General features: G+C 42.8%; 1 protein-coding gene and 1 long non-coding RNA gene across 2 annotated transcripts in view; one reads left to right on the top strand and one right to left on the bottom strand.

The window, feature by feature from the left end:
* Window positions 1–15,633, top strand: part of LOC309816131 (protein FAM170A-like) — a gene marked incomplete at both ends in the record, with an annotated part of 592,257 nt that overhangs the window by 117,216 nt on the left and 459,408 nt on the right. The window lies entirely within an intron of this gene.
* LOC309816133 lies at window positions 10,432–15,209 on the bottom strand. Its single transcript, XR_014295969.1, has 4 exons — window positions 15,038–15,209; window positions 14,513–14,563; window positions 12,382–12,427; window positions 10,432–10,500 (listed from the first exon to the last, which is right to left on the bottom strand). It is a non-coding gene; the product is annotated as an uncharacterized lncRNA (long non-coding RNA).

Genomic DNA, 15,633 nt, shown 5'->3' with positions numbered 1-15,633 from the left:
CACGGTTTCTCCATAATCGGCAATTCTGCATCTGAGGATTGAACCAACCTTGGATCGTGTAGTAGTGCAGTATTTACTATTAAAAAAAAATCCTCGTATAAGTGCACTTGTGTAGTTTAAACCCATGTTGTCCAAGGGTCAACTATTGGTTCTCAGTCAGCTGGATATCCATATGGGAAAAATATTAATCATTACTGCATAGGATATAAAAATATAAATTCCAGAAGATCTGCAGACTTAAATTTGAAAAGTAAACAATGATGCTTTAGGAAAGAAACGTAAGATAACAGCCTTTTTGCCTTGGAGTAGGAAGAATTTCTTAAGACCAAAAAAATCACCAACTGTGAAAGAAAAAATTGAAAAATTGGACTATTTCAAAGTTAAGAAACACCGTAAACCCAAACGCAGCACTCTTGGGCCAAAAGTGAGAGAGATTTTAAAAACATCTATGGAATAAAAGACTCAGATGCATCCCTCATGCCCATGCATTCTTCAAGGGTCAACTGTATCTACCAAAGTTGAACATATACCCTATAACCCTTTGGTTCCACCCATAGAAATATCCCTCAAACAAGTGCACAAGGCACATTCTAGATTGCTCACATCACCACTAACTGTGATAGCCAAGAATGGGGAAGTACCCAATACCCACCAATAATGGGATTAATAAATAGATTTTGATATGTTTACACACTGCAATAATATCCACCAATGAAAATGAATCAACGGTATCCACTCCCATCAATATGGATAAATGTCATGGATATACTGTGGAGCAAATGAAGCCAACACAAAATAGCACCTATTACATGACTCCATTTATATCAAGTACAAAATAGGCTAAGTGAATCTACACCATTACAAATTAGTGGCTACCATATGGAAAGGAAGGTTACTAGAAAGAGCCAAAAAGGGATGCTTCTAGGGTTTGGGGCTTGTCCTGGTCCTCCAAGAACTAGACGGCAAAGTGCTGAGAAAGACTTTAATGAACAAATATTTCATTAGGGGAAACATCGGAGAGAAAATGGCAGGGAGCTCTGGAAGGCTGGCAGAACTATCAGCGCATAGTGCAAGTCTGACCCTGAGTGAAGATTTGGAAGAAAGATTTGGTAAATCATCCGAGACTGCCTTGTCATCTACGTAAAATCCTTCAAGGCTGTCAGAGTCCTTGAAAAAAGGTCACTGGACAGAGGAATCCTGGTCTCCAAGAAATGGCCTGCCTTAGGATCCCTGCTGTGCTGACTAGGAGCAATCAGGGGCAAGGCCGGCCTCCAGGCAAACGTGGTGATGGATTTAAGAGCAGCAGCTGGGACCTTTGGCCAGTTATGCTCCCTGTGGTCATAACTGTGAAACAGGAGACTCTCAACGTGGATGCTTCCTTGTGATAAGATCTGGTTGTTTATTTCTGTCAGAAATAATCCTGAAGCAACGTTGCGTCCTTCTCAGTATATCATACCCCAGAGATCTAAAACGTTCGTTTGTTCTGTTATTGATAATGTTCACCTCTTGGCTAAGGTAGTGTTCACCAAATTTATACCTACTGTATTTCTTGTTGTGATCAATACTTCGTGGAGAGATATTTGGGGTTTTGTAGCATCCTGCTCCTTGTAAACTTTCAACCAGTAGTTTTATAATTCATTGATTACTCTTGCCAGAACCTATCATTACTATGATGGTTGTAAATAATGATTTTTACATTACGTCATTCCTTCTATATGTTTATGGTTTGGCATTCTATTATGAGAGCCCTTCCTTCCCTCCCTTCCTCTTTTTTTATTCATATTCTGTATGATAATTATTTATTTTAGGGTCAAATTGCTCAGATTTACCCAGTGTGAGTCTCTTCAAGCTGGATCTTTTTACACGTCCCACCACTCTTTCCTACTTTCTGGCACAGTAAATTTTCTCCAGGATCATTCTACACTTTCCTTGCTCCAGCCCTGAAATAGAAACGTGGATATACATGCTTATATACATCACATACACGTGTGTGTTTGTATATCCTCGCACTTCCATATCTACTTCTGTAAATACCTAGCACGTGCACTCACTCCCTCTCTCTCTCTACAGATGGGTGGACGGATGGATGGATGGGTAGACAGATCTATATAAATAACTTATGGTCAGACTTCCATATCCGTGGTTCCTCTGTATCTGCAATTCTGCAACCATGGGTTCAACCAACCACAGATCATGTAGTACTGTAGTAATTACTATTAAAAAAAAACCCCCTGCATATAATTGGACCTGCCCAGTTCAAACCCATATTGTTCAAGGGTCAACTGTAACTTGCTAAATAAAGCCCTTTAACCAACTATATTAAAAATACCACCATTGGTCTGCGTATGGAATGCCATCCAAACCTGCTTTGTCCTTACTGGTTCCACATCCAGAGGGTCCTCTGCTATTATGCTCAGTTCTCTCCTCATGTGCATCTTTTCAACAAGAGAAACTTTTTTTTTTAAACCTCCACACTGTAGGTATATCCACTTTTGTTTCCAGCTCCAGGATTTTCCCTCTCCCTATTATGGATCTGTAGTTAAAGCACAGCATAAATAATAAAGCTTCAACTGTTGAAACTCATGAATTTTTCTGTGTATGCAAAATAATCTGAGAACTGTTTTGTTTTTGAAATTGGCTTCCAGAGTTCATACCATAATTTTGATCTTATATGCCTTATGACAATATAGAACAATCATATGAGGTCTTAACTGCAAGGGATAATTATTTAATACTTTTTCAAATTCTATTAAAATAATTTCCTGCTTTGGCAATACCCACTATTCAATGAAAAAAATATAACATGAAGTTATAAAATGGAAAAATATCACAAAATGCTCCTTGCCTAGGAAAACCACTCTGGAAGAGTATCCCTTTACACATGATCTTATGCATGTACACATACATGTGTGCACATGCACACATACACAAACACTAACAAAGATTTATGGTTGATTATACTATGAAGGCTACAATCTGTGACCTCTCAAAGCCCATATTGTGTATCTCCTGCGATTATGATATGTCATAAATTTTTAAAATAAACTTTTTATTTAATTTATTTATTTTGGGCTGCATTGGGTCTTCGTTGCTGTGTGCGGGCTTTCTCTAGTTGCAGTGAGTGTGGGCTACTCTTCGTTGCGGCGCGCGGGCTTCTCATTGCAGTGGCTTCTCTTGTTGCGGAGCACAGGCTCTAAGCACGTAGGCTTCAGTTGTTGTGGCACACAGCCTCAGTAGTTGTGGCACACGGGCTTAGTTGCTCCACAGCATGTGGGATCTTCCTGGACCAGGGCTCGAACCCGTGTCCCCTGCATTGGCAGGCGAATTCTTAGCCACTGTACCACCAGGGAAGTCCCTGTCATCATTTCACCGGCTTCAGATTAATATAGGAATCTATCAAAACTCAAATTCTTACAGCTGTACACTAATTTCCATTAAAAAATTTAGTGACATCATTGATGTGGTGTTCATCTTTTTGGTATTTTAATCTCACAATCAATAACTTCCAATTATATGATTTCTAAATCAAAGAGATCTAATATATTCTGATATATATACTCCTTTCCTGAAACCATGCTTTACTGCAACCAATAGGGAAAAGCACATAAATGTCAGTCTTGTCTCAATAATACACTGGATAATTTTATCAGATTCCTACAAGTTTTCTGGGTATTTGCCTCATGGATGTGGGGGAAGAATATGGCATAGCCCCTACCTGAGAACTTTAGAAGAAATGCTACAATAATTAGAAGGCAAACATTTCAAAGTCTGGATGAAAATGCAGAGAATTAGAAATCAGTAAGTTCAAGGTCAACTAAAAATTTTTTTTTCTAGGGACAAACAATTTTTGTGACACTTTCAAAGTGTTACAGTAAACCCTGCCTTAATATTGACAGACAAAAAATCAATTGTATACTATGCAGTTACTGTTGTTGCAAAGTTAATCATGTTTTTTCACTCTGTACCATCAGAAAAAAAAAATCACAAGGTAGTTCAATTTCTACTGAACACAGTCCTTGGAAAACTAGACGGGGTCTCAAATAACCACCCAACTTGAGAACAGAGGCTGCGGGAGGCAAGGAGCCAGTTGCGATAGGCTAATAGCATATTAATATTGAAGATTGGGGGGCTTCCCTTCCCTGGTGGCGTAGTGGTTAAGAATCTGCCTGCCAATGCAGGGGACACGGGTTTGAGCCCTGGTCCAGGAAGATCCCACATGCTGCACAGCAGCTCAGCCGCGTGCCACAACTACTGAAGCCTGCACACCTAGAGCCCGTGCTCCACAAAGAGAAGCCACTGCAATGAGAAGCCCACACACTGCAATGAAAAGTAGCCCCCACTCACTGCAACTAGAGAAAGCCTGCGTGCAGCAATAAAGACCCAAGGCAGCCAAAAATAAATTAAAAAAATATATATTGCAGATTGGTTTTCTGCAGTGGTTTTCAGTATTTCAACAAAAGTTCATGTCCTGAATTAATTTTATTTTGCAGGTTTCCCCATCTGGATACAACTTTCATATATTATACATTTCCCCCTTTTGGTTTATTTAAAACACAAGTACTGAGCACACCTAAAAGCACTAGTCAATGATAAGGTTGTGTACATTCAGCAGCCAAGTCCCTGCCCTCATGGAGCGCACATTCTCATGGACATCAATTTTGACTAGCTCATCCTTACACTTTTGTTAAAGCCCAGACCAAACTCTTTTCCTTTCTAAGTGCTATCTCCTAAGTGACATCTGATAAATGTCAAAGTTCTGAATGCAGCCCTTACTGCACCACTCAGAAGGGATCTCTGCTGTGTGCTCTGCTGAACACTAGGATCTGTTTAGCTACTGCTTCAACACCAACTAAGTTAAAATACTTTCTCTCCTATGAGACCTGACGCTTGCAAGAATTCACGTTGCACGTGAGTTTTTTGAAAACAACATTTTGTAGAACTTCTATCCTCTGACAGTTCCTTGATGTTCTTACCACTCTCGCTGCTTTCATAAAATGTGTCCCCAGTATGCATTTTGTGATGACTTATAAGATTGGAGCGCCAACTGAAGCTCTTACCACAGGTCTCACACTTGTAAGGCTTCTCCCCTGTGTGCACTCTTTGATGAGACTGTAGCTGTGAAGGCCGACTGAAGACCTTACTGCATCTGTCACATCTGTACGGCTTCTCTCCAGTGTGGACGCTTTGATGAAGCTGAAGACTTGAGGCCTGAATGAAGTGCTTCCCACACTCCCCACACTTATATGGTTTCTCTCCTGTGTGGACCCTCTGATGCATGTCGAGGTTCAGGCTCCACTTGAAGCCCTTCCCACACTCCTCACATTTGTATGGCTTTTCTCCAGTGTGGACTTTTTGATGGGCTTGAAGGTGTGAACTCCGACCAAAGCTCTTCCCACACTCTTCACATTTGAATGGTTTTTCTCTGCTGTGGACTCTCTCATGGGCCAGAAGATTTGAGGCCTGCTTGAAGACTTTCCCACACTCCTCACAATTATACGGTTTCTCTCCGGTGTGGATTCTGCAATGAATTTTAAGATCTGCTCTACGACTGAATCCCTTCCCACACTCTTCACATTTGTATGGTTTCTCACCGGTATGGATCAGCTGGTGGATCTGAAGTCGTGAACTCTGATTGAAGCCCTGCCCACACTCCTCACACTTGTAAGGTTTCTCTACACTGTGGGCCTTCTGATGGATTTGAAGATATGAACTCTGACGGAAGCCCTTCCCACATACCTCACATTTATAGGGCTTCTCCCCTGTGTGGACAACCAGATGAACTTGATAATGGGAGTTCCTCCTGAAGCTCTTCCCACACTCCTTACAGTTGTATGGTTTCTCTCCTGTATGGACTCTTTGATGTGCCTGAAGGTTTGAACTCAGAGTAAAGCCTTTACCACACACATTACGTATGTATGATTTCTCTCCAGTGTGGACTCCCTGATGGGCCTGAAGACTTGAAGGCCGACTAAAGCCTTTCCCACATTCCTCACATTTGTAGGGTTTTTCTCCTGTGTGGACCCTCTGATGAATGTATAGATTTGAGCTACAAATGAAGCCCTTCCCACACTCCTCACATTTGTACGGTTTCTCTCCCGTATGGACTCTCTGATGGGACTGAAGGTGTGAATTCCGACTGAAGCTCTTATCACATGTGTCACATTTGAATGGTTTCTCCCCAGTGTGGACTCTCTGATGGTCCTGAAGGTGAGAGGCCTGACTGAAGGCCCTCCCACACTCCTCACAATTATAAGGTTTCTCTCCCGTGTGGACTTTACAATGAATAGTTAAGTGCTGACCTACGACTGAAGCCTTTCCCACATTCCCCACATTTGAATGGTTTCTCTACAGTGTGGACTTTCTGAGGAGTCTGCAGCTGGGAGCTCTGACTGAACTCCTTGCCACACTCATCACACTCACTGTGTTCTCCTCCCACGTGAACTCTCTGATGAATATGAAGAACCGAGCTGTAACGGAAGCCTTTTCCACACTCACTGCACGTATGAGACTTCTCTTTTGAGTGTAATTGCTGGTGAAGATCAAAGGTGGAGAGATCGGTGAAGGTTTCTTTACATTCATTACACTGGTAAGGTTTTTGTCCCGTGTGAATCATAGTATTCTGATCCAGTGTTGAAACCCTCGTGCTATCTTTTCTATAATCACTGTAGCCGTAAGGTTTTTGACCCTTGTGTACTCCATGAGCATCAAGGTGATGTGAAATCCAACTGATGGTGTCAACATCCTCTTTACACTGACACAGTTTATTTTTCATGGAAATTTGCTGGTGTCTATTCTGATAATTCTGTGACTCAGCCAATGAAGTTTTCCTCCAAGAATCCTGGGCTCTCAAAGTTGCAAACCTTGGATTTCCAGGACTACTGGGATCACCTGCTTTATCATTTAATATACGGTTCTCATCTTCAGAAATTTGAATAGAGTCCTGCCCCAATCTGGCAGGGGGAATCACCTTGTTTGTGGAACTGACAACTATTTATCATGGAGTCTTGGCATCTGGTTAAGTCATTTGCAATTTGTTGCCAGATTTGCCAGCAGGAAAGCTCTTCACGTGATCCTCTGTCTTGAACGGCCCTCAACTCACTTTGATTGTTTTCTTCTAGAGGGACAGAGAATTCAGAGATGTGGACACGTGAAAGCTTTGTTCAAAGATTCAAGATTTTACACTTAAGACACAGTATGGGACTTTAATGAACCTCAGGATGGTTCAGCTTATCTTTCGCACGACAAATGAAGTTCTCTGGTTTATATACTAACAGAAACCAAGAGATGGTCTGTTAAACTCCCAAATACTTAGCATTAATGAAACCCATTTAAAACCAAATGACTACTCTGACATACTATTTCAATCATCTTTCAAAAATTACATGTCATTCCTACCATAACACAGTATCAATAAAGACAAGCATTTTGCTGTGCTCACAGCTTTAACAGTGCCTAGCAGTTAGTCAGGGCTCAAGAAATGCATGCACAGGTGAACTCAGTTTGATTTCTAGGATTCTCTACAATTCTGAATCCCAGGTTAAGTTTGAACCAAGTCAGAGAAGCGAAACAGCTTTTACAAGTCAGGTATCAGATACAGGAAAAGGACTGGAAAGTACAGTTTGGCTTAAGTTGAAAGGCTGTACCCGAGGCGGCAGCACACCAAGGGGGTTAGTGCTGAGGAGGATATGAAAGGGGCTAAAACCCGGGACTGCCCCGGTGGCACAGTGGTTAATAATCTGCCTGCCAGTGCAGGGGACACAGGTTCGAGCCCTGGTCCGGGAAGATCCCACATGCCGCAGAGCAACTAAGCCCGTGAGCCACAACTACTGAGCCCACGTGCCACAACTACTGAAGCCCGCGTTCCTAGAGACCGTGCTCTGAAACAAGAGAAGCCACTGCAATGAGAAGCCTGCGCACCACAACGAAGAGCTGCTCCCACTCACCACAACGAGAGAAAAGCCCATATGCAGCAACCAAGACCCAATGCAACCAACAATTAATTAATTTTAAAAAAGGGTCTAAGAATCAGTGGGGTTAAAAAAAAGCATGAAGACCTATGCACTGGATCCTTCTCAGGCATTTGTGCTGCCTAATATGTTCCTCCACTCCCCCTGCCAAGCAGGAGTCAAAATGTAGAGGCTAGGGAAGAATGCTGTCTCTTTAAAAACAGCATGGAAAATTTTTGGACACAGATACATTGGTCTTTAACAAGAATGAGTTCCAAAGTGAAGAATGGGCTTTATGAGTGAGCTGGGAATAAATTCCATAGCCTGTGATAAGTATTGAGAAGAAACAGACTAGAAACTATTAAAGAATGATCAAAGCACTCAAGGTGACATTATCTAAAATGCCTTCTACAAGATACATACAAATGCACACACACACACACACACAAAATGTTTGTACAGCTAACAAAGATCGATTTCTTATTAGTGAGGTGGGCTTTGGAGGAGGCAAATGGGACGCAGCGGGGCAAATCTTTTAAGGGAAAGGCTAACTCACCAGCTGGCTGTTTTCTGAGACCTGTTCTCCCCTGGTATAAGGGATAAGGAAGTAGAAATTTCTTTCCTTCTATGGGAGGGTTACCTAAGAAGTAGACATAAGAATCCTCATTCAAAACAGTATTTCCTCCCCAAATGAATTTGCTCTGCTACTGAGAGCTCAAGGAAAGTCACAGGGAAAGCATTTTACTCAGTTTGGTTATAATTACAGGTTCTGTACATATTTTTTGTGCAAGTTGATGAGGGCCAACTTGTACAGAAAGGCAAACACACACATACACACATCATGGGCACCTGAGAAGTTAGAATTAGGCTAGGAATTCATTTGAAGACAAAAAAACATTTAGCAATATCCCTTATTCACTCGGATTTGTTCACCGCCTACTAGCTATTTTCATGGAAGGCTAATTTCTCTATCCATTAACTCATTCGTTTATTCAAGAAATATTTAAGAGTTCCTGTCATGTACCAAGACTATGCTAAGCACTGAGGCTAGTGAGCAATAAACATATAACAGACCGAATTCCTCCTGCACTCCTGGATTACCCTCCAGTGGAAGAAAGAGAGGTGAGAAACAGGTGAACAAAATGTACATGAGTGAAACGCTTAGAGACAAAACAAGGCAGGGCAGAGAGAGTAAGAAAGAGAGGACTGTATTTTCCATAGGGTGGTCAGAGGACAGCCACCTCCTCATCTTTAAGGTGACTGACTGAAAGAAGTAGAGGCCTAAAAGATTACAGGTGAAAGAGTATTCCAGGCAGAGAGAAGGACCAGGAAAAGGCTCTGTGGCAGAAGCATCCTTTGCAGGTCTGGAAAAGATAGGGTAAGAGGGAGGAGAGGTGGTGTATTCAGGGAGGTGGTGGAGAACGAACAGCAGCCCACAGAAGGCTCTAGAAGCCACTTTAAGTGGTTTTTATTCTAAGTAAAAGAAGCCACAAGAGAATTTTGAAACAAGAACATAACCTGACTTAAAGTTACAAAAGATCACTTTGCCACCTAAAGAACAAACTGTGGGAGGAGAAGGGTGGCAACAGGTGACCAGTACAAAGACTATGCAATAATCCTGGAAAGAGATTTCCAACTGGGACCAGGTGATGGACAGCACAGGGCTGGTGAGAAGCAAAACAGATAGAGAGCTAACCACAGGAACTCACGGCTGCTTGGTTCTCACCTAAATTTCTATCTGGGTTGCTGAATTCATCAACCAAAGCCTCTCTTCTCTTTCTGTATGTTTTGTATCTCGTTTGAAGAATGAGAACATGAAAGTCACAAGTTAACATGAACGGGCTAGAGCGAAAGTTTACTAGAAATTTGAGTTCCAACTGCATAGTCAAGGTATTGAAAGCTGTGTTTTTCAAACTTTGTATCACGACCCACTGAAGAAACAGCATTTATTTCACAACCTAGATACACAGGTAGAAAAGTATACATTACTAAAACGAAGCTTGAATGACCTATATCTAACCAATGTCTCTTTTCATGAAATCTGTTCCCACTGGCTCTCACACCACTCATGCCATCGCCCAGAGTTTCTGCTGCAATGTGTTGTACTCTTCCTAAGAAACTCTGATATTTTCTATACTATTTTATTTCATTAAAAAGTCACACGTAGGGCTCAATAAATTGGCTTTATGATCCACTAATGGCAGGGAGGGAAATCTGAAGAAGAATACACAAGGTACAGCAAGATACTGCCGATTTACAGTTCTTTTACAAAATAATTGAAAAGGACCTGAAACACACTGTTTGGAAAGACCAGAGACATCCTCTCGTGTCCCACAGGAATTGCAAAAGTCTGGTCCCCAAACTCAGGGAACCACCTCAAGAGGCCCAAAGCCTTGAAACACCAAGGTCACAAAGACACTCGCAGAGAAAGGCTGTCCTCACCCACTGAGACCAGGTTCCCGAAGTGTTCCACCATCACAGCCTGGGCCGAGTCCAGCAGCCCCAGCTCCTCCTCTGTGAAGGCCACGGCCACGTCCTTGAAGGTCACCGCCTCCTACGACAAACAACACCACCTCAATCTTATACCCAGTGGCCAGTGGAAGAGGGGCAGCCCCGAGGAGACGAGGAGGATGGGAAGTTGCTCCGGCTCCTGTGAGGTGTGCAGACTTCCCAGCACCCCCTCCTTCCATCCTGCCAATGCCACACACTGACTTTCCTCAGCCTCACTGGACGTGCAGCTATGAAAGAGAAAGCTTTGTGTGTTTACCTGGGGCTCTCAGACAACTCATAAGTAAACTCCCTAGAATTCTAACCACTGGATCCTGAACTAAAAAGCTTTCACTGTTTAATTATTATTGCCAAGTGCCCCAGAAACAGTTACCAATTTAGTCCTGGCAGTATTTGATGGCACCTGCTTTCTCACTGAGGTCGGAACCAGCTGAGAAGGAGTGTTATATGTGGAAACTAACCAAAAGGCCATGCCAGGTCTCTGAATGAAAACTCTCTCTTTCCCCGTTTCTGTCTTTCGCTTGAATGCAATACTCTGACTCCAGACCCTTGGTTTTCTGGGTGAGTCTGAGTTGGTTCCTCCTTTTTTCACAACCCCGATTCTTTATATTTAAAACAAAGATGAAACCAAGCACCTCTTTATACAATTGTTCTGAGCTGTCTATGCAGTGACAAGTGCTTTAAGTACCACTGGACTTTTTAAACTAAGGTCATGCATTACTCTGATTAGAAAAAAATATAAGATGGAAAAAGAAACAAACCAGTAAATAAAATACACAAAGGGTCTGACTCAAGCATGGGGAAGACTGAATCTAACTCTGGTCGTGAGAAAACTTCCAACAATACCTGATTTTTTCTGCGTGAAGCAGCAGTTTGATCCTGCTGTGCTCTGCCGTATTTGGATATTCTACCAAAAAACATCCAAGGCACCACATGTAAAACATACCTCTTAAATTCTGAATACCTAAACCTACTATGTTAAGGGCAAAAAGGGGCAATATTCTTCAGAACAGATATTTTGAGAAAAAGGTTAAATCAGGAACACTGTCACTGTAGTGCTCCTAAAACAGGAGAAGTCTTTAAACTAAATGTCTGTGCATAAAGAATAGTTTAAAGAATAGGTGCAGGGCTCCCCTGGTGGCGCAGTGGTTGAGAGTCCGCCTGCCGATGCAGGGGACACGGGTTCGTGCCCCGGTCCGGGAAGATCCCACATGCCGCGGAGCAGCTGGGCCCGTGAGCCATGGCCGCTGAGCCTGCGCGTCCGGAGCCTGTGCCCCGCAACGGGAGAGGCCACAACAGTGAGAGGCCCGCATACCAGAAAAAAAAAAAAATAGGTGCATAAGTTTGCAGGAACATGATAAAGCAATTAAAAGTGAATGTTAGCTAGTATTAAATGAAAAAAACAATTTAAAACTGTATCTATGTTATAAATACGAATACACATCCATGAATACATATGATGAAGAGATTACAGAAATATAAAAGCAGCTAATTTGTAAGCAGGTAAGCAGTAGACTGGAAGATGTCCTTCATTTCCCTTAATTTTTCTTTTACTTGTAAAATAAAAAAAAATGATGAAATAAAACAAAAATTAAAACCGAAACCAATTAAATTTAACAGGAATTTTAAAAAAAGCACACATGGCACACTCAGGTCCTCATATGCTTAGACTCTCCTTGAAAGAGAAAACCCATATGGAACTATACCCAATATTTTGTAATAACCTATAAGGGAAAAGAATCTGAAAATATATGTATATATATGTATAACTGAATCACTTTGCTGTACACCTGAAATTAATACATTGTAAATCAACTATACTCCAATCAAAAAAAAAAAAAAGAAAAAGAAAAAAAGAGGAAAACCTGTGTCCAACCTGAGTACAAAAATGGCGTTTTTAACAGCAAGAAAGGCAAGCTCTACTCACCTGGAATGTGCTCATTTTCTCTCTCCTTCTGGGGCAGTGCAGAGTCCTAGCAAGACAGACAGGGAAAGAAGAAGTCAAACTGGAAACTGGTTTAAAGAAAAAGAAGTCACTAACCCACGTGGTGCTCATTGTGAATTACCAAGGCTCCCAGTCCTCGGGGTGGCTACAGCTGATTATGCTTGATGAGCAGAGCCCCACGCAGATACCAGATGCCCCCGTGAACCCCCTCAGTGGCTGTGTGAGGAATGACCTGCCCAGCCATACACAGTGGCCCCCTCACAGTGTGCCTGCAGCTTCCACAGGGGTCATTCTTATTCTGGGTATGGGGTAAACAGAGACCATGTAAGTCAGAGTAGGTTTTGGAGTCAATATGCATGGGCTCTGATCAGGCTACGCCATTCACTAGCAGTGTCACCCTGGGCAAATTATTCACATCTCTTCGCCTCAGTTCTGTCTTCTGCCAGTAGGGGAGAACACGGGCATCCACCTCGTGAGATCGTCATAAGGTAGGAAGCTCTGAGAACACCACTGTCAGGGTTTCTTATTTCTTAGCAACTGCGGTAAAGCAGATGATATTTTAGTTAGAAATTATCCTTAGAGATGTGATTTCTACCAACAGAAGACTGTCAGACATGTGGAGGTCGTACGTTGTTGCCCTGTTATGTGAGAGTCTTTATAGACTTCTGAAAATCTCTGCTTGTCTTCCTAAAGATTTTGTGACTGCAACAATAATATTTAAATTGACATGGACAACTTTTTACAAAAGGTATAAAAATACGTTAAGTTTCTTTTTAAACAGGAAGTACCCTTTTGACAATTATGCACAGAGGTAAAGAGAACTAATAAAAGCCAGGATTCTGCAACAACAATAAAAAATAGTTTGACAGTCCATACCTAATTCAAATGAAAAAAAGACAGGAATCTGAATTGTAATTATATCATTATAAATATAGGAACGTTTAAGAAATAAATGGGAGACTTCCCTGGTGGTGCAGTGGATAAGACGCCACATTCCCAATGCAGGGGGCCCGGGTTTGATCTAGTACAAAAGATGGCAATGATTCCACTCCCCAAAGCTTGGGAGAGAGATATCTTCACAACTTCTAACGACCTCCATTTTGACTCTACACTTGCTAGCTGTCTTCTGCTCAATTCAGGATTCTGAAAGGGGCCCTGACAGTTGACAATAATTAGTGGGGGAATAAAATCATTGGACTAAGTAGGCCTTTGGTGAAGCCAGCTCAGTTTTATCTGTGACATCCAGCAGGGTCAATTTCCTTGGCCTCAGTTTCCAGAAAAGACCCTCTCTTGAGCTTCTCGAATTTTCACGTGCATGTGAATTACTGCGGGATCTTGTTGGAATGCAGCCTCCTGGACCCCCTACGCAGAAATTATAAATCAGAACGTCTCGAATGGGGCTCAAGGCTGGGCATTTCTATCCAAGTGATGCCAATGCCGCTGGTTTGTGGAACACAATTTGAGTAGCACTGCAGTGTAACATCAGTCCCACAAAAAACAGCCTCCACTACACAGAAACATACACAAAGAGTAACCAGACAAAAAGGCACTAAAACATTAACAACTGTTATCTTTACATCCTAAAGTTACAGATAATTAAAATTTTTCTTTATGTATATATCTGCATTTTTCCATAATGATTATGCTACTTCTATGATATACATATTATTTGAAATAAAATAAATGACCCAGTTGAGAAAACTATCTTAAACACTCATAAAATAGCCTAAACCTTGCTCTCAAGGTCCCCACAATTAAGTCCCAACCTCCTTTCATGATATGATCCTAGCCAGTACCCTATGCTCAAAGAGAATATACCAAAGGGATTAGCAAACTCAGCTGCTGGACTCAAACTGCCTGGGTCCCAACCCCAGCTCTGCCTCCTACCATCTGGGTGAGGATGGGCCAACAGGGTTGTGTTCCCTGCCTTAAAGTAGAGAAAACAGCAGTACCAATTCACAGAGCCACCGCCTGATGGAAATGTGTTCATTTGCATAAAGCTTTTAGAATGGAAATTAGTGACCAAGGCTCAGTTATCATCCTTACCCATGTCTCATACGTTCTACAATTTATAGGAATATCTTAAGTAGGAAGAATGCCAAGTCCTACTCACGTGGGGCTCTGCTGCCTCTTCCTCCGCGCAGTGCTTTTGGAGAAGCCAGGGCTGGGGAAGGAAAGGAGACTGTGAAATACCAGGGCTGTGTTTCCATCCCCACTAATTCATACCGCACCCCCTTCCGCCCCCGTACCAGCTAGAAGTCCTCTCCTTCCAAAACAGGCCAGGAGTCCAGGACAATTCAGCTTCCTGGGCTCACAGAATCCCGCTGCGAAATGGGTGCCTCCCGAATTAGCGTAGTATTAATACCAACAATGTATCAGGCAGTTGTAGACCTTTTACTTGTGCTATCTCGTTTCTCCTCACAACACTATATTAACAAGGCATTCCTTTTCCCCCCCTTTTACCGAACAGCAACGGAGGCACAGAGGAGTTAAGCAACTCACCCAGTGTGACGCCGTATGAAGCGGTAGGGCTAGCTCATAGGTGGGGGACGGGGTCAGGTTAGGGGTGAAGAAAACCGGGGAGACCCTCAAACCCCAGGAGGCACGACCTGAGCCCACCCCATCCCGGCTACGTTACCAAACGCAAAGAAGCTCCGCCCGCGGGACGTACATCACCACTCCAGGCCCTCAAACCTCCGCTTTTAGCCGCTCCTCCTCTTTCTCCCCAAATGAAAGGTCTGCAAAGGGGAAGCTTGAATGGGTCGTGAAGAGCGGACCTGAAACACCGTCACCAGGCAGAACATGGCTGCTACGTGTCCTCCTGGGGCGGAAGTGCCTGCGACTAACCCGGAACTCCTGGACCATATTTCCCAGAATTCCGCGGGTAAACCTTTACAGCGAGGCGTTACTGTAGCTGCAGTATATGGGGCTACACGAGTTTACGAGCTCTGGACTACATGTCCCAGAATGCAAGGGTGGGTGCGGGGGTGTCTACCGGCACGAGCTCTGGACTACATGTTTTCACTCTGGTTTTCACTTTCCGGAATCCCTGAGAAGGTCTCAGGCCGTCTTGCCGTTCTACTGTGTAGGCCTCAGAAGAGTGTAGATTCTGTTCATTGAAAGGCGTACAAACTCAGTCGAATTTTGGACGTCTTCAAGAGGCTAAGCGACATAAAAGCATTAACAGCCACGAAGGCTACCTGGTAAACCCCAAAGAGTTTCACCATTGGAATA

Source organism: Mesoplodon mirus (assembly GCF_964341445.2).
Source record: "Mesoplodon mirus genome assembly, contig: SUPER_14_unloc_1, whole genome shotgun sequence".
NCBI lineage: Eukaryota > Metazoa > Chordata > Mammalia > Artiodactyla > Ziphiidae > Mesoplodon > Mesoplodon mirus.
The sequence above is the reverse complement of the archived record's forward strand: the minus strand, read 5'-3'. Positions and strand labels throughout refer to the sequence as shown.